The sequence below is a fragment of the Saccopteryx leptura genome, chromosome 1 (genome assembly GCF_036850995.1).
Source record: "Saccopteryx leptura isolate mSacLep1 chromosome 1, mSacLep1_pri_phased_curated, whole genome shotgun sequence".
NCBI lineage: Eukaryota > Metazoa > Chordata > Mammalia > Chiroptera > Emballonuridae > Saccopteryx > Saccopteryx leptura.
Window position 1 is genome coordinate 38,481,523 of NC_089503.1, and position 26,067 is coordinate 38,507,589.

Consider the following 26,067-nt stretch of genomic DNA (forward strand, 5'->3'; position numbering starts at 1 on the left):
GACAACTTTATTCTTCAAAATATGTTAACTTTACCCACAAACATAATGCTACACCCTTTACTGAGGGCATACTTGAGCTTTAGGAGTGTATTTACAGTGGTTTCCCTGACATATGGAATCCCTTTAATTCATGGAAGCCCCTTTAATTCAAATAGTCTTTGCTAGTGCATCTTAGCACTACCTCTGCTGATGACTGCATTATGCTTTTATTCTTCTTCTCTAGCATCTCAAGGAGAACCAGACCTTCTTGTTTTATGTTCATAGTGTTGTAAATTCTCTCCTAGGACAAAGTTCAGCCTTAGAAACAACAAGAGTCATAATGACTCAACATCATTGTGCAAAGAAGAACTTTGCCTTCAATCTGTTGGTCACCATATCACCATATTTCTTTCCCATTGACTTTTTCTCCCTTACCTGGAGTGTCACTGAATCATCCAGGGGTCTCCCTGTTTTCCCCTGTGTTACAACCTTGGTACAGACACATCACACATAAATCCTGCTGGGCTAGTAGAGATGTGTTTAGCAGGTGCCTCGGCTGTGTGATACCTGCTGTCAGAGAGTATTTTATAGAACAGAAGTGAGGCTTCACCACAGTGGGAAGCATGAAGGAAAACTTCTGCATTGGGTTAGTCACCTCTAACTGCCTCTTTAGGTTTGCTGCCCACAGTGAACAGATTGGTCTTAAATTAGACCAGATGAAGGTTTTTAAACCATTTCCAACGATCTGCTTTATTGGGCGCCCTATTTGAGAGTTCAGTGTTACAGTGGGTTTAGCTCTTCCCTTCTGAAAACATTTTCATTGACTGAGATGGGACCAGCTAAGGAAGCCACAGGCAACTGCAGGGATGTCTACGGAACTGGGCTTGTAGGCTGTTCTCTCTCTGTCAGTGGCCTATATGCCTGCTAAATCCTGCTGCAAACAAAAGAGCTGTCAACAATTCGCAGTTCTAACTAAATAGGAAAATGCAGAGACAAGAATTTGAAAGATCAGTCTTGGGGTAAGGAGGTTGATAGATCTAGATTCAAATTCTTGTTCTAATCAACTTATTGATTGGAACAGATTACAGTTGAGAATATGGCAATAGAAGAATTGATATCTGGCTTATTCAAATTGATTTTTTTATTTCATCCTAGAGAAAGAAGTAACTGTAGAAGGGAGGTGATTATCATTTGAGAACTTACTTTGTGATTGTTGAGTATATGAATAGCCATCACTAACATACAGCACTTGTGTCCCAGGAATTGTTCTACTAGCTTGGCATTTATTACATTTAATCATCATAACATAACTATGAGGAAGTCTTTATGCCTATCCCTATTTTTTAAATGTAGTTATTGATTTTAGAGCAAGGCAATGGGAGAGAGAGAGAGAGAGAGAGAGAGAGAAACAGAGAGAGAAATATCTATCTGTTCTTGTAGGTGCCTTGATTGGAGATCAAATCCCAAACCTTTTCATCTTGGGACTATGCTCTAACCAACAAAACTATCTGGCCAGGACCCTATCTTTATTTTACAGATGAGAAAATTGAGGCACAGGAGATCCAATGATAAAAGTTGTATTTTCTGGCACAAGAGACACATTATTTTTTTCTTTCTTACTTGGATTCAGTAAAACATTGTGCTCTCATCCAGCTCCTCCTTTAGGTCCACCTCTGGGCAACTAAAATTGTCTCCTGCCCAGCCCATTCCTCATTATAGGAGTGGCTCTCAGAGTGCCTTGGCTGTGAACCAGTGGACTTTTGAATGTAGAAGAGGTACCTCCATGGAAATTGCCTAGGACCCACTGGCTCCCCCAAATTCTACTCTGGACATAGCCAGGCAGAGCCCAATAAGGGTGTATGCTTATGCTGTATATAATGAAAACTGCTTAATATGGGATGTGTTTTTCAAGTCAGGAAATAAGTAATTCCATTTTAAACCTAAATATAGTCCAATAAGACACATACAGGATGTCCCTGAGTTAAGACAGTCTTGACATATGATGTTCCGAGTTTAATACACTCACTCCCATAAAAGCTTTAAAAAATTGAGATGTGAATGTTTCGGCTTAGGCTGTTAGTGTTGTCCTTATGGACGATGTGGGAGAACTAGTTTGGTTGCAAGCAGCGGAAGAATACACAGTAACAACATATGAGTGAGAGACTTGGCATCCCCCAGTATGCTTACCTACACCATTTTGGACAGGTAAAAGCACAAGTGTTCTGTTTGTGTTGCTTTGTTTGGTGATTTCTAGCCCTTATCATGACTCCTAAACAAAAGTCAAGAGTTTCAGATAGTAGTACTTCAAAAAAGAGCAAAGCCATCCTGATAGAAGTGAAATTAGACATTGTATAAAGAGATCAGAAAAAGGAGAATCAGCAATAAACATTGGCCACGTGCTAGGATCTAGCTGCTCTACTGTAGCAACAATTATCAAGGACAAAGACCATATCCTAGAGCATATAAAGGGATCAGCCCCTATGAAATTAACTAAGATTCTTAAACAGTGAAGTGGCATGATGATTGAGATGAGAAGATTGCTAGTTTTGTGGCTAGAAGACCAGCATCAGCAACCTGTACCAGTTAGGACAGGTAAGTGACTTAGGCCAGGGTGTGATTCGACTTACACCAAAATTCGGGTTACGTCACTGTTGTAGGAACAGAACTGTGTTGTAACCCAAGGACCCCTGTAATTTATTCCATGTTAAATTTCAAAAAGAAACAACTCATAGACCCAGACAACAGGATGGCGATAACTGTAGGGAAAGGGAGATAGGGGACGTAGAGGAGGGTAGAGGTGGGATAAATGGCTTCACTTGGAATGGTTAACACACAATACAATTTACAGATGATGAATTATGGAGTTGTACACCTGAAAACGATATTTACCAATTGTTGGTTAAATAAGTTTATAAATATGATGTATATGTTTGCTCGCTTATAGTTTGCATTGGGTGTGGGGGACAGGCTATAAGAAGGCAGGGTTGTTATAGCCTAAGGCTTAGTTTTAAGATAAGCCTTTCCCACTCTTTTAATAGTAAGATCTTTTCAAAACTAAGCTTTTCCCCACATCAATGACTGTTGCATAATGTGGGGTGGTGCACTCTCATGAGGAATCTCATTTTGCCTCAGATAAGTGACTTTGTATCAGAGACTTCCTTGTTTGTATATTGGATTAAAGGTTTTGATTTCTACACTATAAAATGGGGCAGAGGAACCCAGGCAGGGCGAGAGCAGAGAAAGGCCATGTGGAGGAGAGGAGAAGCAGCCAATATGGCAGAGTGCTGAAGGAGAAACCAGTTTGTGCAGAGAGAAGGAGATGGGGAACAGAGGTAAATAAGGATGGTGAGGTAGAAACCTTTGATCCTAGGAAACTCAAGTAAGTCAGTGGCTTTGGGAGCCCTGAATGGAAAGGGAAGTGTTTTTCCACTGTGTGTATTTCTTGCCTGCCAGGTGCAAGTTAGGATTAAAGATAATGGCCCACCAATTCTTGGCTCCACTGTTTCATTACCGTCTGTCCGAATCAAATGTGAAACTGCATGGGCCAGGTAGCTGTGATGGTGGCCGCGGCTACTGGCCATACACAAATGTCACCCCAATAAATTCAATAAAAATTGTTTCAAAAGTTCACAAAAATCAAGTGTGAATAATCTTATGTGAATGGACAAGTGTATATTCTCAGTACTCTGTAATTAATATAAGTGGATTATTTTTCTTAGTTAAGGTTTAGTCTTGAAGGCAGAAATAGAGTTTATGCTGCCAGTCACCAATTCAGCCAAAAAAGTACAGAGAGGGATTGAATCTTTATAGGCACTTTATTCAGATGTTTGGCAATTTAGGGAGAAGGAGGTTACATTCCAAAATCTTCTCAACCTCCTATCCCCAGCCAACCTTTTTTTAAGGGGAAGGAAAGGGTAGGTAAGGGTTTTAGAATTTCAAGGGAGAGTTGATCAGATTATAGTAAAAGTTAATTGGATCACAATTAGTGGGCATTCAACTTTGGAGCACAAAGGCTTTCCTTGCAATCCCCTGGGGCACAAAGGTGGGTCTCTCACACATCTCCTGGGATACTTGCAGATTTCATTTCATCATATAGGCCTGTTGTAGTATCCCAGTTTCTGGAACAAAGCTATTACTTGCATTAACTATTATGTGCACTGGCCATAACCAAAACCACCATTACTCAAGCTAAAATTATAACTCTTGAGTTCCCCAGTCAGTTCAATTTATTGTGCTCTTGAAAGCGTGTATGACTTCTCATATTTCTGACAATCCATTAAAGGCAAATCTTACCTTTAGACACAAACACAAGCACACATGAGTTCATTAGTTTTTACAGACTTATACATAATTGAAAAATTATCTGAGTCATTTATATATTTATGTGCAATTATAAAGCTGCATTTAGAGACAACTTAAATTTTTTTTTGCTGATTCCAGATTTTAAAGATTAACAAACAACAAACAAAAGCAAAAAAATAAAGCAATATAAACACAAGAGCTTTCCCAAAATGCATCCTGATTTCTTTTTTTCTTCTTGTAAAGCCAGTAGCCACGGTCATCATTACAGTTACCTGGCAAATGCAGATTCACATTTGATTCAGACAGATGGTAATGAAACAATGGAGCCAAGAACTGGTGAGCCATTAGCTTTAATCCTAGCTTGCACCCAGCCAGCAAGAAATACAAACAGTGGAAAAATACTTCCCTTTCCATTCAGGGCTCCCAAAACCACTGACTTATCCGAGTTTTCTAGAATCAAAGTTTCTACCTCACCAGCCTTATTCACCTCTGTTCCCCATGTCTTTCTCTCTGCACAAACTGGCTTCTTCTTCAGCACTCTGCCATATTGGCTGCTTCTCCTCTCCTCCACGTGGCCCTTCTCTGCTCTCCTCTAGCAGGGTGTTGGGCAGATAAAATGTATTATGCTCATTTTGTTAAAGAGGCCGTCGCCCAGGTGATATTAATGTGTGTTGGGGTGGGCTAAAGGCAGGCGGAATCCTTGTAGCCTGGGGCTTGGTTTTGGGATTAAGCCTTTCCTACCCTTTTTGATGTGGGGTGGTGCAATCCAATCATGCCTCAGAAGGTGACTTTGTGTTGGAGACTTCCCTACTTTGTATATTGGATTAAAGATTGTGAAGCTACACTATAAAATGGGGGCAAAACGGGACTTGGCTCTTGGTTCCTGAGATTAGCATGAGAGAGCAGAGAAAGTAGAGCCAGCAGCGGAAGGCGGCCACGTGGAGTAGGCCAGGAGAAGCAGCCAAGATGGCGGAGTACTGAGTGAGATGCCAGTCTGTGTAGAGTTTGTATCTGGGATAAGGAAGAAAATGGGGAACTGAGGAGAATAAGGTTGGTGAGCTAGAAACCTTTGATTCTAGGAAACTCGGTGTAAGGCCAGGAGGCACGGCCAGGGCCAGCATCAGAGCAGCCCAGCCCATGCAGGTTCGCATTGGATTCGGACAGTCGGTAAAGAAACAGCGGAGCCAAAAACTGATGGGCCTTTAGTCCTACCTTGCACCCGGCGGGCAAGTAAAAATACACACTGGGCTCCAAAACCCAGTCACACTCAGTGCTCACAAAGCCACTGACTTATCCGAGTTTCCTAGAATCAAAGGTTTCTAGCTCACCAGCCTTCTTCTCCTCAGTTCCCCATCTGCATCCTTATCCCAGATAGAAACTCTACACAAACTGGCATCTCACTCAGCACTCTGCCATCTTGGCTGCTTCTCCTGGCCTCCTCCACATGGCCTCCTTTAGCTGCTGGCTCTACTCTCTCCGCTCTCTCATACTAACCTCAGGAACCAAGCCGCAAGTTCCCGTTCTACCCCTATTTTATAGTGTAGCTTCACAACCTCTAATCCAATATACAAAATAGGGAAGTATCTAATACAAAGTCACTTCTCTGAGGCATGATTGGATTGTACCACCCCTCATCAAAAAGGGTGGGAAAGGCTTAATCACAAAACCAAGCCTCAGGCTACAACAATTCTCAACACACATTAATATCACCTGGGCAACGGCCTCTTTAACAAAGTGAGCATAATACATTTTATCTGCCCAACACTCGGATAAGTCAGTGGCTTGGTGAGCACTGAGTGTGACTGGGTTTTGGAGCCCAGTGTGTATTTTTACTTGCCCGCCGGGTGCAAGGTGGGATTAAAGGTTATGGCCCACCAGTTTTTGGCTCCATGGTTTCTTTACCGACTGTCCGAATCCAATGCGAACCTGCAAGGGCCGGGCTGCTGTGATAGTGGCCCTGGCCCTGATTACTGGCTTTACACAGGGGCTCCTCTGCCCCATTTTATAGTATAGAAATCAAAATCTTTAATCCAATATATCAACAAGCAAGTCTCTGATACAAAGTCACTTATCTGAGGCATAATGGGATTCCTCATGTGAGTGCACAACCCACATCATGCAACAGTCATTGGTGTGGGGAAAAACTTAATCTTAAAACTAAGCCATAGGCTATAATGACCCTGCCTGCTTACACCTTATTCCCCCACACCCAATGCAAACTATAAGCGAGCAAACATATTCATATATATCATATTGAAAACTTATTTGACCCACATTCCACCCCTTTTGCTCACTTACAATCTAAAGCAAAAGTATTCCTGCACAAGGAAATTAAGCTCATTATATAAATTACAACAACATTACAAACCATAAAATTTCAAAAATTACAAAGATACACTTCACCAGTCTCTGAACACTTTGCCAAAAGCACAAAATGTCCTCTGACTTCTTTCTAACAATGGGAAAAGCTTCCCGGGACAGGGGAAGGGCCTCCAACAAAGCCACTCCCCACCCCCATCAGGGTATTTCACATTGTCAAAAATCCATAAGTCCATCCAGCAAAGGAGCCAGTGCCTGCTCCAGTCATAGTCCAGAAATCAGTTCACGCATATGGGGTCTCAGCCACTCCCTCATCCCTGCCATCCTGGCAGGTCTTACACTGTCCCAAAGAGGAGCACATGGCAATGGTAGTCAGCATTTCCATCTCTGCTCTGGAGAACATGATGGCAGCCACCCCTATGTCCCCAAATCGCAGACCTACCAGGGGCATAATATGTACTCCTTGCTGCTGGGCTTTCATCTTCTGGAGACTGTGGATTGCAACTCCAGCCCAATTTTCCTCATCCTCCAAAGAGGAACTGAAAACATCAGCTCTTGCTGCAGGGCTTGAGCCCCAGGCCTCCACCACCCTCTGCTCCATGGGCCTTGCAGCTTCAGCCCAGGCCTCAGCCCCTGCCTCCCAACACTGCTGGCTCTCCACAACATCCAGGGCAATCTGCAACTTATGAACCTGTGATTCCTTCTCCAGCAGCTGCTCCATATCCAAGCAAATCTCACAAACCTGGTTGGCCTCCTTCTTCAGTGCTTGCACCAGCTCCAGGTTTGGCATCTGTAAAGCCAGTGGCCATGGCCACCATCACAGTCACCTGGCCCATGCAGTTTTGCATTTGATTTGGACAAATGGCAATGAAACAACAGAGCCAAGAACTGGTGAGCCATTGCCTTTAACCTAGATTGCACCCAGTGGGTAAGAAATACACAAAGTGGGAAAACACTTCCCTTTCCATTCAGGGCTCCCAAAGCCAATGACTTATCCGAGTTTTCCCAGATTCAAAGTTTTCTACCTCACCAGCCTTATTCACCTCTGTTCCCCATCTCCTTCTCTTTGCACAAACTCTACACTAACTGGCTTCTCCTTCAGCACTTCGCCATCTTGGCTGCTTCTCCTCTCCCCCACGTGGTCTTTCTCTGCTCTCCTTTCTAATGCTAACCTCAGGAACTGAGAGAGAATATGCTCCTGGTCTGCCCCATTTTATAGTGTAGAAATCAAAACCTTTAATCCAATATACAAACAAGAAAGTCTCTGATACAAAGTCACTTAGGGTGGGAAAAGCTTAGTCTTAAAACTAAGCCTTAGGGTATAATAAACCTGCCTGCTTACAGTCTGTCCCCCACACCCAATGCAAACTATAAGCGAGCAAACCTATATATCATATTTGCAAACTTATTTGACCCACACTTCTCTAAATCATAAGTTAAATTTTATAGGCCCGAATATTTCAAACACTGTTGGGTGGGTTTTCTCTTTTTGTTTATTTTTTCTTTTTTCAGTTAAAAGTCATTTATCACATCTGTGTGGACAATATGTCACATCATGTTTGTATTGACAACAGACCCATTCTAAAGCCTGCTGATGATTCAAAGTTACTATGAAATAGCCTTTGAGCACATTGAATGTAGGCTGAAGACTTCAGTCTATTTACAAAAGAAAAAATAATCCTTGACTCAGTGGGCAGAGACAATCATCTTTGTCTAATGACAACAAAGAACAATCTATGGTCAAAAATAACTTTTACTGGAGTTTCTACTTGATTTGTGGCATCTATAAATTAGCAGGTACTATAGAGGGAAGCTCAATGCAGCATAATGAAGTGTTTGCTGACCATAAATTAAAAGCTGACTTTAAGAGGCCTGGCCTTGATCAATTTGCTTCACAGTCACATTGTCTCCATCTGTGCAGTGGTTACTGACCACAGCTACTTGATTGGGTCAACCATGGTTTAGAAGTTTGGAGCTCAAATCAAATTATTTCTCTTTATTGCCATCACCCCAGCATTTCCCTTCTTGTTACACAAGAGTCACCTCTATTTATGCTGTGTTTCTTCCCAGCCACAACTGTGAAAGATTATGGCTCTGTTTTCCTGTTTCTTGTCAGTATTTACAACTTGTTCATGACATTACATTTCATATTAGCCTTAAGTTGGTCAATCAAGGAGCCATAAAATCAATACCTAAAATCACAGAAATCCAGAATAGTCCCATTTCTCTAAAACTGCTAGGGGGCCCAAAGACCCTATCTAAGTAGTACCTGAAAAACTTTTGCAAGTAAATACGCATGTGATATATGCAAGCTGACTTTTTAATTGCTTTTCTTTGGGGTACTAGAGCAGAGGGTGGGTTTTTATTTTCACAAACAATATTTTTATTCATCTGATTGATATTAAAGGGATAGTAATCAATCCTTTAGTTAATACAATTAAATGCTTATTACATTAGTTTGTTTTATGCTATTGTAGGAAAAATAGCTGTGTTAGGCTTGCTCATTTGCACTTTGCATGATTAGAGCATGAGCATGTAGCGGAGCCATGTGTGTTTAGCCAATATAAGGCTATGGAGACTGTAAAGCCAGTAGCCACGGCCACCATCACAGCCACTTGGCCTGTGCAGGTTCAGGTTAGATTCAGACAGACGGTAATGAAACAATGGAGCCAAGAACTGGTGGACCATTGCCTTTAATTCTAGCTCACACACGGCAGGTGAGAAATACACACAGTGGGAAAACACTTCCCTTTCCATTCAGAGCTCCCAAAGCCAATGACTCATCCGAGTATTCCTAGAATCAATCGTTTCTACCTCATCAGCCTATTCACCTCTATTCCCCGTCTCCTCTCTGCACAAACTCTACACAAACTGGCTTCTCCTTCAGAACTCCGCCATCTCGGCTGCCTCTCCTCTGCAATGCTAATTTCAGGAAACAAAAAAGAGAGCTCCTGGTCTCCCTTATTTTATAGTGTAGAAATTAAAGCCTTTAAGCCAATATACAAATAAGGAAGTCTCTGATATAAAGCCCTACTTATCTGAGGCATAAATGGGATTCCTCATTAGAGTGCACCACTGTTGGGGACCAAATAAATAAACAGGATATTTTTGCAATCTGGACAGAGGTGCTGGGCTCAAACCCCACCTCATTTGCCTAGTTAAGAAAGAGCTACACCTGATTCTCATTTATCTCACCCATGTTCTCCAGAGGAGGCTGGAAGCTAGTTTCTTATTAGTGTAAAGTAGATTTGGATGGTCTGGTGGGGTTGTCTTTGAGTTGCCTTGGAAACTTAATTGAATTGCTAATGGACCACATTTTTTTCTATGAATAAAAATGGATGTGCTTCTGGGAGCGCGGGGTTATGGCTAAGGAACAGTAAAGACTGTTTGCTGTGGCATCCTCCTGAACCCATATACATATATATCTTTAAGTCCTTGTCTATCATTTATTTCAATTCCATACCTTTTCCTGTTTGGGACCCTGGTATATACTTGTTGTGGCTCGACTGCAACACACCGCCCCACATCATGCAATAGTCAAGGGTGTGGGGAAAAGCTTAGTGTTGACAAGATCTTAGTATTAAAAGGGCAAGAAAGGCTTAGTCTTAAAACTAAGCCTTAGGCTATAAGGACCTTGCCTGCTTACAGCCTGTCCCCCACACCCAATGCAAACTATAAGCGAGCAAACTATACATTCTATTTGACCCACAGGGACTTTCCCTCAGAGCAGATTGCTTGCCCACCACTTGAAGTGGTGGTTTTCCTGTTTGCTCTCGCACCACTGCAAGAAGTGGTTTCCCCCTGCCTGTTTGCTCTCCCACTGCTGTGAGACTCTACTAAACGGGAATGGCCCAATGCTCTCCAGCACCACAGTTCCTCTACCATCTGCCCAAATCCAATGTGAACCTGCCTGGCCTTAGACAGCAGAAATACATCTGGCATAATGGGCAGGATTTGGATCAAAATGGCATGGAGCCGCCAATGCCCTTGAAGAGTGGGAAAGAGGAGTTGCCATTCTTGAGCATGTGGTTCCCTGTAGCTACCCTGATTGGGGCCATGGGATGGATAATTTTTACAGCCCTGTGAGTTCAAGAGTTCCAGTGAGAGCTAGAGGCTGAGCACCTGTAGCAGCAGGAGCTGGAACAATTGATAGAGAATCATCTGGGAGTTTGAGAGCTCCAGTGAGAGTTGGAGACTAAATGCTGGTAGCAATAGCTGTTAGAGAAACAGCTATGGGTTCAATAGCTCCAGTTTCAGCTTTAGGCTGAGAGCTGGCAGCTGCAAGAGCTGAAGGTGCTGCAGGAGGAGCTGCATTTGTGACAGTAAAATGACTCCGATTCAACAGCAGTAGTTCAGTAGTTATTTCCAACTCCTCCTCCTCAGGGGAGAATGGCTGACACTACTATCGGCTGACTTAGAACCTGGCTGGTGGTCATCTAGAAGGTTAAAACCCATCAGCAAAAAGTGCCTCAGGGGCAGGCATAACCCCCTCCACAAATAATTAAGCACTCTGTGGTCTGGCTCTATACCCAGACTGAGTTGATGAAGTTAGGGGAAAAATTCAGGCAGAAACCCACCAGGTCCCTGGCAGCTTGGTTGCTGCAGTTATGAGACATAGGGGTGCCTCCTTGAGGCAGCATCTTCAGAACTGCCATGACGACCCAGGAAATCATATCCTATTAGAATGGGTGATGGCTCCCATTTGTACAGTTTGGCAGAATGCTGGAGACTTGCCTGGGGCAGTGAGTCAGTGAAAGTCACATACTGAGCTGCAGCAGGTCCTCTGGGAACTAGGTATGAGGAATGCTGCTTTCAACCTGAGTTCCTCTGGGCCAGATAAGGAAGTATTTATGGCAGGGATGAGAGACCTTATTCACTATAGTGCCCTGTCAGCCCTTTTCGGGTCACTAGTGGCTATCTTGAGCCCCTATGTGGGGCAAGCCCATCAATGCCTTTATACAGATGGTGGCCAATTTGGGAGAGGTGGAGTGGAAGCAGCACAGAACCATAAGGCTGTGCAAGCTGTTGCCCATGCTGCCCACTGTACTAACAAGAGAAACAGGTCTGTAGAGGTTACTGAACACAGAGGTGGGTAGATTTGATTGCAGCCAGTGAAGATAGGGAGAAATTAGAAAGCAAATATAATAAAGTTCTTTTGGAGCTTCAGTAGCAGCTTAAGCCAAAACAGGGATTCCAGCCACTGAAAGACTGGGGGCCACTGAAAGCAGGTGGCCTTGGTAGCTGTCAAGAAAATGGGTGGCGTTCATGTTACATGGCTTCAAGATTATATGTTGGACACAGCTGAGGGGGAGGAGGATCCCCAAGACCTGTATTTCCAGTTTCAATAGGGGGAAGGCTGAGGGACCAGTTTAACAAGGACAGGAGGGGGTCAAAGGCCTCATGTGGAATTGGCAATCCACCAGCCCCCTTCTAATTTGCAGCAGGTGTTGGCCTTAACAGGCACGAGGTGCTTTGGCAGCATGAGAGAACTGTCAAGGTAGCACAGGCCTTAAACATGTTTGACTCCGTCAGGTCCTGACATCTGAGTGGGTTGGATGGGGCTTGTGGCAATGGACAGAGCACGTATGGGAAGGCACTGAGGTCCATTATCAAAGAACTGTATGGCTAGTTGCCTATAATGAATGTTCACCTTAGGCGATTTGCACACAGCTAGGCTGTCTATTATGGACTGATCACTGAGCTGTGTAATGGACTCTTGAAGTAGGGACTGTGGCAAGAGGGGGGCACTGGCTCCCTTGCTGGATGAACACACTGCCTATGGACAGTACTCTGAATGGAGAAGTCCTGGGGGGGGCTGGCATCTGTGGAGGCCCTCCTGTAGCAGGCAGCTCTTCCCATCTAGTTGTAGGTATGCACCAAGGACACTTTCCTCAAGCCAGGCTTTGGGCAGCAGGGCAATATGCTCCTGCCTGCTCCAATGGCCCTCCTTAAAGGCCAACAGCTTCATTGGACATGACCCTGGACTGTACATGTCTCCCTCACCTACAATGGGTGGCCTTATTGACACTGTTGGGCAGGAGGCTATAGGTGGGCCTCCAGTTAACTCCCTAGGCAACCAGCACCTGTATTATCCCTTGAGCACTCAAGGAGACATCATTGTGAAAGGCATCTTTGTAATTATTGTCATTTTTGGTATTGCCTGTGCTATTGCTATAGTCTCTGTTGCAGAAGACATCTGTCATGTAGATTGTGAGGCGAGCAACACTAGAGAGGTAGAATATAGGGAAAACAGCTGTGTTAGGATTGCTCTCTTGCACTCTGCATGATTAGTGCACGAACACGTGGCAGAGCCATGTGTGTATTGCCTATATAAGGCTATGGGTACTCGCCCACCACCATCAGGGGCGATTTTCCTGTTTGCTCGCCCGCCACCATGAGAATAGGTTTTCCTCCACCTGTTTGCTTGCTCGCCTTTGCAAGAATCTAATAAAGGGAAATGGCCCAACACTTTCCAGTTTTGCAGTTCCTTTACCATCTGCCTAAATCCAGTGTGAACCTGCCTGGCCTCGACCACCAGCATGACAGTCACAATGTTGTGTGGCTATGGGGAGGAAAAGTGGGAGGGCAAGGTAGAAATGCAAGTAGAGACTTTTGAGGGGTTTTTGTTTTTTTTTTTTGTTTTTTTGCATTTTACTCCTAAGATAAAATTTTTTGGATTCTTTCCCAGTTCTTTTGAATATTTAAAATTCCATCATCCCATATTTTCAGTTTGGGGTCATGAATTAAGTTCAACAGAAGAGGCTGATGTTTGTTCACTTCATGAGATCCAGAAATCAAGTTCGGTGTGTTCAGACAAAACAATGAACACACACAGATACCATAGGTCCAGAAAAGCAAGGAGATAAATCCTGAAAAAAAAAAAAAAAAAAAAAAAAAAGGTCCTCAAGCAAACAAAGAAACAAAAAAAGTAAAAAACCAAAAACCAGGACTATTGAAATAAAGAACAGATAAGGAACCTGACAAAAGTTCTGGGTCATCAAAATCCAGAAACTAAACAGCTTCAATTTATGCTTAAACTATTAACAGCTAAACCTCTTTTTATCTGCCATTCTCTTCTTTTCTACTAGAAGAACTCACCCGTCTTGAATCACGTTCCCATATACTTGATTCTTTTTCTAAGATGATAGCTGATTGGTCTAATTCTGTTTAGATGCTCTAAAAAGATCCATGGCTCAAGGCCCTGGCTGTGCATTACGATCACCTGGTGAGCTTTACAAACATGAGAAAAGCCCAGGCCCTACCATGTACCAATTAAATCCAAACATCCAGGCCTTTGTACTCAGCCTGAGTCCCAAAGTAAGTAGTATTAGCATCATCTAGTAGCTTATTAGAAATGCAGACTCTGAAGCTCAACTTCAGACCTACTGAATAAGAATCTGTATCTTCAGAGACCTCTTCATGGTTTACATGCATATTCAAGTTTGAGAAATGCTATTCTAGGGCCAGAGGTCAGCAAACATTTTCTTTAAAAATAGACATAAAACAATAAATATATTAGACTTTGTGGGCCATAAGAGTCTAGAACATTAAACATTTTTTAAATTTTTATTTATTGATTTTACAGAGAGAGGAAGGGGGAGAGAGAAAGAGAGAATGTGAGAGAGAGAGAGAAGCATCAATCTGTTCCTATATGTACTCTTGTGAGGCAGCTGTGTTAGGCTTGCTCGCTGGTTTACCAGCTGCAAGCCCTTTGCCTGATTGGTACGTGAGTGCGTGGCAGCACCATATGTGTATGGCCTATGTAAGGCTATGGGTGCTTGCACTTGGGGGATTGCGGATGCCCAGATTGCCTGCCTGCCACTGTGAGGGGCCATTTCGCTGTTTGTTTGCCTGTGAGGAGGTTTTCCCTGCCTGTTTGCTTGTCTGTCGTTGTGAGACTTTATTAAATGGAATGGTCCTATGCGTTCAGGCTCTGCAGTTTCTCCACCATCTGCCCAAATCCAATGTGGACCTGCCTGGCCTCGGCCATTGGCATTACAACTCTAACCAGGGATCAAACCCGCAACTTTGCATATCGCGACAATGCTTAACTGAGTTATCCTACCAGGGCCCTAGTACATTTTTTTTTCTTTTTAAACAATGCCTTAAAAATGAAAAAGCTATTCTTAGGTTGAGGCACACACTTTCAGGCCATCCATGGATATAGATTCCCCTATTATTTATGAGACCAATTTAAGGGTCAGGAGATTATATTTGTCACTTAAGAAGAGAGAGTAGTAGAATGGGAACTAGAATCTGGAGTCTGCCTTTATTCTTTCCATGATCATATTCTGCCTCTTTATAACATTTTACACCTCTCAGGGGTATTTGCATTATAACCACGCTTTAAAGAATAAAGAGCTAGTCCTGTGTTAGTGATGATAGCTTCCTTTGGTTTCTACTCTGTGCCCAGCACTAGACTAAGCTTTCGACAGATGTGAACTCACTTAATCTTCCTATCAATGATAGGCACAGTTACTATCACTACCCCATTTTTTATTTGAGGAATCTGAGGATTTTGGCCAAGTCCCATAACTAATAGGTGTTAAAGCTAGGACTGTTGAACTGTAATAAATGTGGACCTACCACATTCTATTCTCTTTACATTGCTGTGTAAGGAGGAAAAACCTGTGAGAAGTGTGAAAGCACCATGCCTCTCAATTGAGGCTGAATATCAAAGTCAGCTGTGCTGCTTCTTAAAGGTGCAGACACTTGGGCAGTACTGCAGATTCTGATTCAATTGGTCTGTATTAAGGTCTAGGCGTCTGTATTTTAATAAATTTCTTTGGTGCCTGTGGTGCCAATGACATCTGGCAAGCATCATATCAGCGTGAGTCTTTGTTGTGTATTGGTTTAACATGATTTCAAACTCACTTGTTTATGACAATGACCAAAAAAAAGGTTGCTTTAATAGAAGTATAAAGAAAGTTGTTATGTCAGCATGTCACCATTCCAAATCGGGTTGATGGGTAAGCACCTGAGTGGCCTGGTTGATGAGTCATACTGCTGGGGGCTTATCAATAAGAACATGCAGAGAAGCAACTATGGCAAGAGGACACTTAGATTATAAATACTGAGAGTTTATGTGGACTATTTGAAAGTTTTGGTTTGCATGAAGTGACTCTTCACTAACTTAAAAACAGTCTGAAGACCCTCCTATTTTGGCAAGTCAAATCCTCACAGACAGAGGCCAGAAACCTTTCAGGTATCCTGTGAAGGAGTTCAGCCCACCCACTAACCCCAGTGTCTTGGTTCCCTAGCAATGTGTTCTGGCAACAGCAGACTTCTGTTTTTCTGCCCTGGCAGCTAGAAATCAGCTCTCCATTGGTTGTGATCTCAGAGTGAAATCCTCATAAAAAAAGGTACACCTCAAGAGGTTTCGGCAAGATGGCGATGGAGTAGGCACACATACCAACTTCCATCTCCCAGAACCAAAGTGGATTACAACTTAATTTTAAGAATCATCATCTGGAAAAACCAATTTTGGACTAAACTAAGAGGACTCTTCAACAAAGGAACACCGAAGAAGCCACACAGAGACTGGTAGGAAAAGCGGAAATGCAGAGAGGGCTACCCAGTTCCCAGGAGCAAATGGCAGCCCAGAGGGTCTTGTGTGGTGAGAAGTGAGGTTAGCAGAGAGGGGAGGGACCTAGGCCCCAGAAACAAAGCCCTAGCCTGCAGCCCCAGAGCCTAGAAGAAGTGTATGGACAGTATTTAGCTGCAAAACAAGTCAGGATACTGTTTGTGAGAAAGAGACAGATTTCTCAGACCCAGAATTCTTCTTAAAGGAACAGCACAGAAAACCTCTTTCACAACCACTCACTGGGGGCTTTGGGGGATAGGGAAAGAGGAGAGGACCGGAGTAGCAGGAAGAGAGTGTAATCTAGGAGGCACAGGGAGAAACACTTTGAGGGGCAATCACACTAAACCCTGGGCTGAGTCACTCCCCATATATGAAGTAAATATTTTCCCTGGAACCAGCAATACCAGCAAAAGAAATCAGGACACCAGTCAAACCAGCTCTTCTGCGTCACTCAGAGCAGAATCACTTAGAAGGAGGGAGCCTTAAGGAATACAGTATTGAGTGTTAGGGTCTGAAGTGCAGTGCCTCCAACCACACTGCTGAGGACTAGCTGGAGGGTGGACGGCAGTGGAACGGGGAAGTACGGTCCCGTCAGTGGGGGTGTAAGGTGGGCCTGCCACAACAGGCCCGGAATGAGCTCAGTCTCGCTTGGCGGGGTGTAAGGGGCACATCAAAGTGGTCCAGCCTGCTGTGGGCCCACCTGCAACCCCACCCGCAGGTGAAAGGCAAAAGCCTGGGGCCTGCAGACACCCACAGCTGAGCACAGAAACACAGCCCTGACTGGCTCGTAGAGCCAGGGCTTGCGGCTGGACACGTGAGTGCAACTTCACCCGCAGGGGTGAGGCAAAGCCGGGGAACAGGCAGAGATCCACCTTGCCGGTGGAGCCAGGGTTTGGGGCTCTATGCGCAAGCACAACTCTGCCTGTGGTGGCAGGGCAAGAACCCAGGAACAGAGGGAGAACCATGGCTTAGCGCAGACACGTAGTCCTGCCCAGCTTGTGGAGCCTAGGGCTTGCTGCCGAACTGGGGAGTGCAACTACGTCCATGGAGGTGGGGAAAAAGACCGGGAATAGGCGGAGACCCACGGCTGAACAAAGGTGCTCACACTAGCCCGTGGTGCCAAGGCTTGCGGTCATGGGCACAATGCGCAGCCCCACCTGTGGCAGCGGGGCGAAGGCCGAGGCTTGTAGACCTGGACATGTGAACACAGCCCCTCCCATGGAGAAGAGGCAGAAACCTCAGCAACGGCTGCAGTGGCCGGTGCTGCCAATGCCCATACCCGAACACCCGAGGCAGCATCAGAGGGGGTGGTCCGCCTGCAGACAGACCACACCTAGGGAACAGAGGCTACACCCATTGGACTACAGTGGCTACACCCTTTTTTTACACAGACAAAATGGAAAGGCAGAGAAATGCAACCCAATTGAATCAAGAGAAATCGCCAAAAAAGGACTTGAATGAGTCAGATATAACCAAATTACCAGATGCAGAGTTCAAAATAATGATTGTTAGGATTCTCAAAGATCTTAGAACAATAATAGATGATCATAATGAACAACTAAATAAAGAGATAGCAAGTATAAAAAAGGACATTGAAATAATAAAAAATCAGTCAGAAATGACAAATACAATATCAGAAATGAAGACCACAATGGAAGGAATTAAATGCAGGATGGATGAAGCTGAGGATCAAATCAGCAAGTTAGAGGACAAGATAAACGAAGGCACAAAAGCAGAGCAGCAAAAAGGAAAGAGACTCAAAAAGTCTGAGGAAACTCTAAGAGAGCTCTGTGACAACATGAAGAGAAATAACATCTGCATCATAGGGGTTCCTGAAGAAGAAGAGAAAGAACAAGGAATAGAGACTTTTTTAAATCAAATAAAAGCTGAAAACTTCCCTAAATTGATGCAGGAAAAAGTCACACAAGTTCAAGAAGCACAGAGAATTCCATTAAAGAGGAATCCAAAGAAATCTGCACCAACACATATCATAATTAAAATACCAAAGCTAAGAGATAAAAAGAAAATATTAAAAGCTGCTAGAGAAAAAAAGACTATCACCTACAAAGGAGCCCTCATAAGGATGACATCCAACTTCTCAACAGAAACAGTAGAGGCCAGAAGGGAATGGCAAGAAATATTCAAAGTAATGCAAAACAAGAGCCAACAACCAAGACTACTAGTTTATCCAGCAAAGCTAACATTAAAAATGAAAGAGAAATAAAAAGTTTCCCAGACAAAAAAACAAAACAAAACAAAAAAAAACAACAAAAGAAACCCTCAAGGAATTCATTACAACCAAACCAATGCTGCAAGAAATGTTAAGGGGCCTGTTGTAAACAGATCAAAAGGGGAAAAGAATATAGCAAAAGAGGAATACAGCTTTAAAGAATAAAATGGCAATAAACAACTACATATCAATAATAACCTTAAATGTAAATGGATTAAATGATCCAATCAAAAGACAAAGGGTAGCTGCATGGATAAGAAAACAGGACCCATACATATGCTGTCTATAAGAGACACACCTCAAAACAAAAGATGCACGTAGACTGAAAGTAAAAGTATGGAAAAAATTATTTCATGCAAATGGAAATGAAAAAAAGCTGGGGTAGCAATACTTATACCAGACAAAATGGACTTTAAAACAAAGGCTATAGTAAGAGATAAAGAAGATCACTACATGATGATAAAGGGAGCAATCCAACAGGAAGACATAACTATTATAAATATCTACACATCTAATATAGGAGCACCTAACTATATAAAGCAGACTGTGATGGATATAAAGAGTGAGATCAACAGCAACACTATAATAGCAACACTAACATCACTAGATAGATCCTCAAGAAAGAAAATTAACAAAGAAACAGCAGACTTAAAGGACACACTAGATCAACTGGATTTAATAGATATCTTCAGAACCTTTCACCCTAAAGCAGCAGAATATACATTCTTTTCAAGTGCTCATGGTACATTCTCTAGGAGAGACCACATATTAGGGCACAAAAGTGGTCTCAACAAATTTAAGAAGATTGAAATCATATCAAGCACTTTCTCTGATCACAGTGGCATGAAACTAGAAATGAACCACAACAGAAAAGCTCAAAAATTCTCAAACACATGGAAACTAAATAGCAGGTTGTTAAATAATGAATGGATTAAGAATGAGATCAAAGAAGAAATTAAAAAATTCCTAGAAACGAATGATAATGAGCATACAACAACTCAAAATTTATGGGACACAGCAAAAGCAGTCCTGAAAGGGAAGTTCATAGCATTACAGGCATACCTTCTGAGGCAAAAAAAAAAAAAAAGGTCAAATACACAACTTAACCCTGCATCTAAAAGAACTAGAAAAAGAACAGCAAATAAAGCCCAGAGGTAGTAGAAGGAAGGAAATAATAAAGATCAGAGCAGAAATAAATGACATAGAGGCTAAAGAAACAATACAAAGGATCAATAAAACAAGGAGCTGGTTCTTTGAAAAGGTAAACAAAATTTATGAACCTTTAACCAGACTCACCAAGTAAAAAAGAGAGAGGACTCAAATAAATAAAATTAGAAATGAGAGCGGAGAAGTAACAACTGACAGCAGAAATACAAAATATTTTAAGAAAATACAATGAAGAACTGTATGCCAAAAAACTAAACAACCTAGGTGAAATGGACAAATTCATTGAAACATATACTTTAAAAATCAATTGGGAAGGATTAGAAAACCTAAACAGACTGATTACAATGAATGAGATCAAAACAATTATAGAAAAACTTCCAATAAACAAAAGCCTGGGGCCTGACGGCTTCACAAGTGAATTGTACCAAATATTCAAAGAACTAACTCTGATCCTTCTCAAGCAATTTTAAAAATTCAAGAGGAAGGAAGATTTCCAAGCTCCTTTTTAAGCATAATTCTGATTCCAAAACCAGGGAAAGACAACACAAAGAAAAAAACTATAGGGCTATATCTCTGATGAATATAGATGCTAAAATCCTCAACAAAATATTATCCAACCGGATCCAGCAATATATATAAAAAAATCATACACTATGATCAAGTGGGATTTATTCTGGGAAGGCAAGGCTGGTACAATCAATGTGATTCATCACATAAACATAAGGAAGGAGAAAAACCACATGACAATTTCAATAGATGCAGAAAAAGCATTTGATAAAATCTAGCACCCATTCACGATCTAAACTGTCAGCAAAGTGGGAACTCAGGGAACATACTTCAACATGATAAAGGCCATCTATGACAAACCCACAGCCAACATTATACTTAATGGGCAAAAAATAAAAGCAATCCCCTTAAGATCAGGAACAAGGCAGGAGTGACCGCTTTCACCACTCTTATTCAACTTAGTCCTGGAAGTCCTAGCCACAGCAATCAGACAAGAAGAAGAAATAAAAGGCATCCAAATTGGAAAAAGAAAAATAAAACTATCATTATTTGCACATGATATAATAGTGTATATAGAAAACCCTAAAGTCTCAATCAAAAAACTACTGGACCTGATAAATGAATGCAGCAAGGTGGCAGGATATAAAATTAATTCTCAGAAATCAGAGACATTTTTATATGCACAATGAACAGTCAGAAAGAGAAATTAAGGAAACAATCACCTTCACTATTGCAACTAAAAAATAAAGTACCTAGGAGTAAATTTAACCAAGGAGATTAAAGACTTGTACTCAGAAAATGATAAAACATTGATAAAAGAAATCAAGAAAGATACAAAATTGTGCAAGCATATACCGTGCTCATGGTTAGAAAGAATAAACATCATTAAAATGTCTATATTACCCAAAACAATTTATAAATTCAATGCGATACTAATTAAAATACCAATGACATACTTCAAAGATAAAGAATACATATTCCAAAAACTTAGATGGAACCAAAAAAGAACATGAATAGCCTCAGCAATCTTGAAAAAGAAGAATAAAGTGGGAGGTATCACACTTCCGGATATCAAGTTATACTACAAGGCCATTGTACTCAAAACTGCTTGGTAATGGCATAAGAACAGGCATATAGATCAATGGAACAGAACAGAGAACCCAGAAATAAACCCACACCTTTATGGACAACTGACATTTGACAAAGGAGGTAAGAACATACAATGGAGTAAAGACAGCCTCTTCAACAAACAGTGTTGGAAAAATTGGACAGCTATCTGCAAAAAAATGAAACTAGACCACCAACTTACACCATTCACAAAAATAAACTCAAAATGGATAAATGACTTAAATGTAAGCTGTGAAACCAAAAGTATCTTAGAAGAAAACATAGGCAGTAAGGTCTCCGACATCTCTCGCAGCAATATATTTGCTGATTTATCTCCACAGGTAGAGGAAATAAAGGACATGATAAACAAATGGGACTATATCAAACTAAAAATCTTTTGCACAGCTAAAGACAATAAGAACAGAATAAAAAGTCAAACCACACAATGGGAGAACGTATTTGACAATACGTCTGATGAAGGGTTAAAACCAAAATTTATAAAGAACTTGTAAAACTTAACACCAGGAAAACAAACAATCCAATCAAATAATGGGCAAAATAAATGAATAGACTCTTCTCAAAAGAGGACATACAGATGGCCAATAGGCATATGAAAAAATGCTCAATGTCACCAATCATTAGAGAAATGCAAATTAAAACCACAATGAGATATCACCTTACACCGGTCAGAATGGCACTCATCAACAAAACAACACAGAATAAGTGCTGGCGAGGATGTGGAGAAAAGGGAACCCTCCTGCACTGCTGGTGAGAATGCAGACTGGTGCAGCCACTGTGGAAAACAGTATGGAGATTTCTCAAGAAATTAAAAATCGAACTGGCTTTTGACCCAGCTATTCCACTTTTAGGAATATACCCCAAGAACACCATAGCACTGTTTCAAAAGGAGAAATGTACCCCCATGTTTACAGCAGCATTGTTCACAATAGCGAAGATCTGGAAACAGCCCAAGTGTCTATCAGTGGATGAGTGGATTAAAAAGCTTTGGTACATATATACTATGGAATAGTATGGGGCCATGAAAAAGAAGGAAATCTTACCTTTTGTGACAACATGGATGGACATGGTAACTATTATGTTAAGTGAAATAAGTCAGGCAGAAAAAGAGAAATATTATATGACCTCACTCATTTGAGGAATCTAATGAACAATGTGAACTGAGGAACGGAATAGAGACAGAGGAGAGATCAAATGGACCAGAGGAAAAGAGAACAGAGGTAAAGGGGATAATAGGATGGGATAAAGCTGAAGGGAAGGAGGGAGGGCGTTATGGGGAGGGCGGCAATGGAGATGTTGAGGGGAATACGGGGGAGGGGTATACATTTGGGGCTACACTAGAATCTATATAAACACAATAAATTAAAATCAATTTAAAAAAGCAGTTTTAAAAAAAAAAGGTACACCTCTGTTAAATTTGTACTTTATTCCTTCAACTCCCCTTGCCTGGAGCCATTGTGTAATTAATCTGTCAATTGTTTGGAATATGTTATCTCTTTATTTGGCTTATTAAGAGAGATTATCCTGTATGCTGTTGATTTGCGAAATTATTTTAATTCACATAGCAAACCTGTGCAAACTAAATTATTGGCAAAGACAGAATCAGCTTTTAGAGCATAACTTTTCTGCCTCCCCCACAGGAAAACAAGCAGACTTTGTGTTCATTAAGTGTTGAAAAAGCAGAGTCTAGATGTAATTCCAAAACACAAAGAATAAGTCTCACATGTATCAGAACATTCAAAGGCATCTTTAAATCTAATCCAGCTCTGCTGAGGCCCTGATGCCCTGCCTCAACTTACTCCATTGAAGGGTTGGGGAGAAAGACACTGGATCCTGCTCTCTTGTCAACCGCTTATTGAATGTAGCCTTGCTATGGACAGATTGTTTGGGACTCTCACCGTGGCCCACCTTCTGAACTATGGGGCACTATATGACTGACCAGCTAACTGGATGGTCTCTAAAGTGATGTAATTTCTCCAGATTAACCACAGTGTCCCACCTTCTGTTCCTTTTCCAATAGCTCACTTTTGTAAATAAACATTCTCACCACGAGGCACTGTCCTCACTTGTACATTTCTGACAACTATCTGGTCTATGGAAACCTTGTCGTCTACTCAGTGCCACTCCAGCATCTCCCAGAGTTCCTTGCTGACCACTGTGAGTTACAGCAGCTGACCCTTCTACAACAGGCTCTGAGTGAATACTCTTGATTTCCTTTTTTTTATGATTTTAATTTGTGTTTACATAGATTCAAGTGTCCCACTGAATATACCTCCCCCCACCCCCTTATTCCCCTCAGCCCCTCCTATGCCCCCACCCCCAATCCCTTCCCTCCTTCCCTCCTACCCTCTAGGATTTGCTGTCCTGTTCTCTATAACGCTGTGTTATGTATATATAATTTCATTAATCTCTTTCCCTTCTCTGATCCCATCTTCTCTTCTATTGTACTTTCCCTCTGGTCCTTTTTGATCCCACCTCTGCCTCTGTTCCATTGCTCAGTTCACGCTGTTCATTGGATTCCTCAAATGAGTGAGATCATATGATATTGCTCTTGATTTCTTTTTATTGTTGGAAAAATCTTCTCCTAGATCCTCTCTTACTGCCTGAGGACATTAAGCTTCATTCTCACTTCCCTCCCCCTGGCTTCTTCACATGGCAGGGGGCCTGCAAACCACTGGGCTTTCACGCCCCCATACAGTTCCACAGCACCGAACTGTTGGCCAAGAAATTCATAGAGCAGTTGGTGAAAAATTCTTCAATCAATCTGGCTGTTGAAAATGGGAGACTGCCTTTGGCAGCAGCATTCTTAAGCATCTTGCTTGGCTGGTATTTTTAATTAACACAGCTAAATGCCTTGTATTATTAGTCCAAGCCAGCAGGACAAAATTAACAGAAAGACAAAGGCAGAGATGTTGACAGGGCTGAGAACCAACTTGGGAGAGTTTGGCCTTAATCTTTTTGCAAGGTTAAAATTTAATTTCCCTCAATCCTGTCCCTTTCAGCCAGTAGGATAGAAGTCACCAGCTAGCTTTTCGCATCAGGGTTCACTAGATTGGTCCAGACTCTGAGGACTTTGAAAGTGAAGGGCTAGAATTAATTTATGTTAAACATCTTACAATCAAGAATATATGTCAACATTTAACACCCACTCATTTAACTCTAAATAATAGAATTTGAGACTGACAAAGTAACATGAACTTATATTATTCTCCAACCAACACTGTACCTAAGTATTATTATCCCAGTTTTTGGATAAGGACACTGAGACCCAAAAGCTTTAAGTGAAGTGTCCAGGAGAAAAAGATATAAGAATAAGAAAAGAGTAGGGTCAAAATTAACTCAGATCTTCCAATTTCAAGTTACCTATAGTGATATCATGACCACGTTTTATCCGATTTAATGAGGTTCCTAACCAATGAGCAAATTACCAGTTTGTACTTTGGGAAGTGCTTCCTAACTAAAGGGAAAAAAGACTTAGCTTGGCACATGTGATCAATTTACTCAAGACAGAATGCGCAGGAGACATGTAGTTGCTGTGGCCTAATTTACGCTTACACTAATAAGGACATTGGGAGTTGTAGCTCTTTCTGTTCCCTCTTGGTAAGGATTAGGTAGGGTTGTGATTCAACTGGCTTAAAGAGGGTATATTGTTATTTTTTAAATAAAAAAGTAGAAAAAAAAAGAGACAAAGCTCCAGAATGGGGGTGGAAGTGTTCTCTGTAACCGATGTTGGAGTTACAAATGCAATACTTAGGTACAATATAAATGCTTGTCCCTTCTCATGCATGTCTCTGTCTTACAGTGAAGCATTTATAAAGTGTTCTAGTGTGATGTTATAATTAGAAAGTAAAATATTAGTTGACAAGAGCTCAACTAGACCATTTATATAGCTGATTTTTTTTCTGAACTATTCTCATTAAGAGAATGAAACCAATCTCAAGATAATAAGTTGACAATTAAAATAGTTAAAGACAAAATAAGGTGTTCCCAGTGTCCAGCTTGTGTCCTTTGGTTGGCACACTTGAAACTTAATACCTGCACTTGAATAACTGCATGATCATGGACATACACCTATTACACTATGGGGTCACTCCTCCCATTGGGCTAGTGAAAGGAGGCAGCAGTGGGTGGGCAGTATCTAGGTACTGCCACCCAGATACTGTCGCTTAAACTCTTAGTGTTTCAGTTTTCTCATCTATAAAATGAAGAAATTGTCTCTAGTTTCACAGAGGAATTTTAAGGATTAATTATAATAATTTTAATTATTTTGTAACCTGTGAAGTACTGTGCATTTAGTAATGATTGACATTGAGTTATCTACTAAGTACCAAGCATGACTCTGATACATATTTATATGTATATGAAACATACAGGTGTGTTAATTTTTGATTATTCATTTCATCTTTACAACAACTGTAGTAGAGAAAAGTATCCTTTTTAAATATGGGGAAACAAAAGCAAGACCATATATATATATATATATATATATATATATATATATGAATTATTATTATTCATTCAAAAATATTTGTTAAGTACATCACTGTGAATCAACTATTTGTGTCTCTCCTTTTATCTTTTTTTCTTTTAACTCATCATCTCCTTCTTCTTCTTCCTGCTCTTCCTTCTTCTTCAGTCAAGATGTTGTGCTTTTTCTCTAAGAGGATAAAGATATGTGCCTGGGGTTGGAGGGAAGGGAGGAAGTGGAGGAGGGTATAGAGAAGGTAAATGGTGATGGATGGAGACTTGACTTGGGGGGTGAATACACAGTACACTGTACAGAGCTGTGTTATAAAAATGGGCACCTGGAACCTGTATAATTTTGTTAACTAGTGTCACCTAATAAATTCAATTT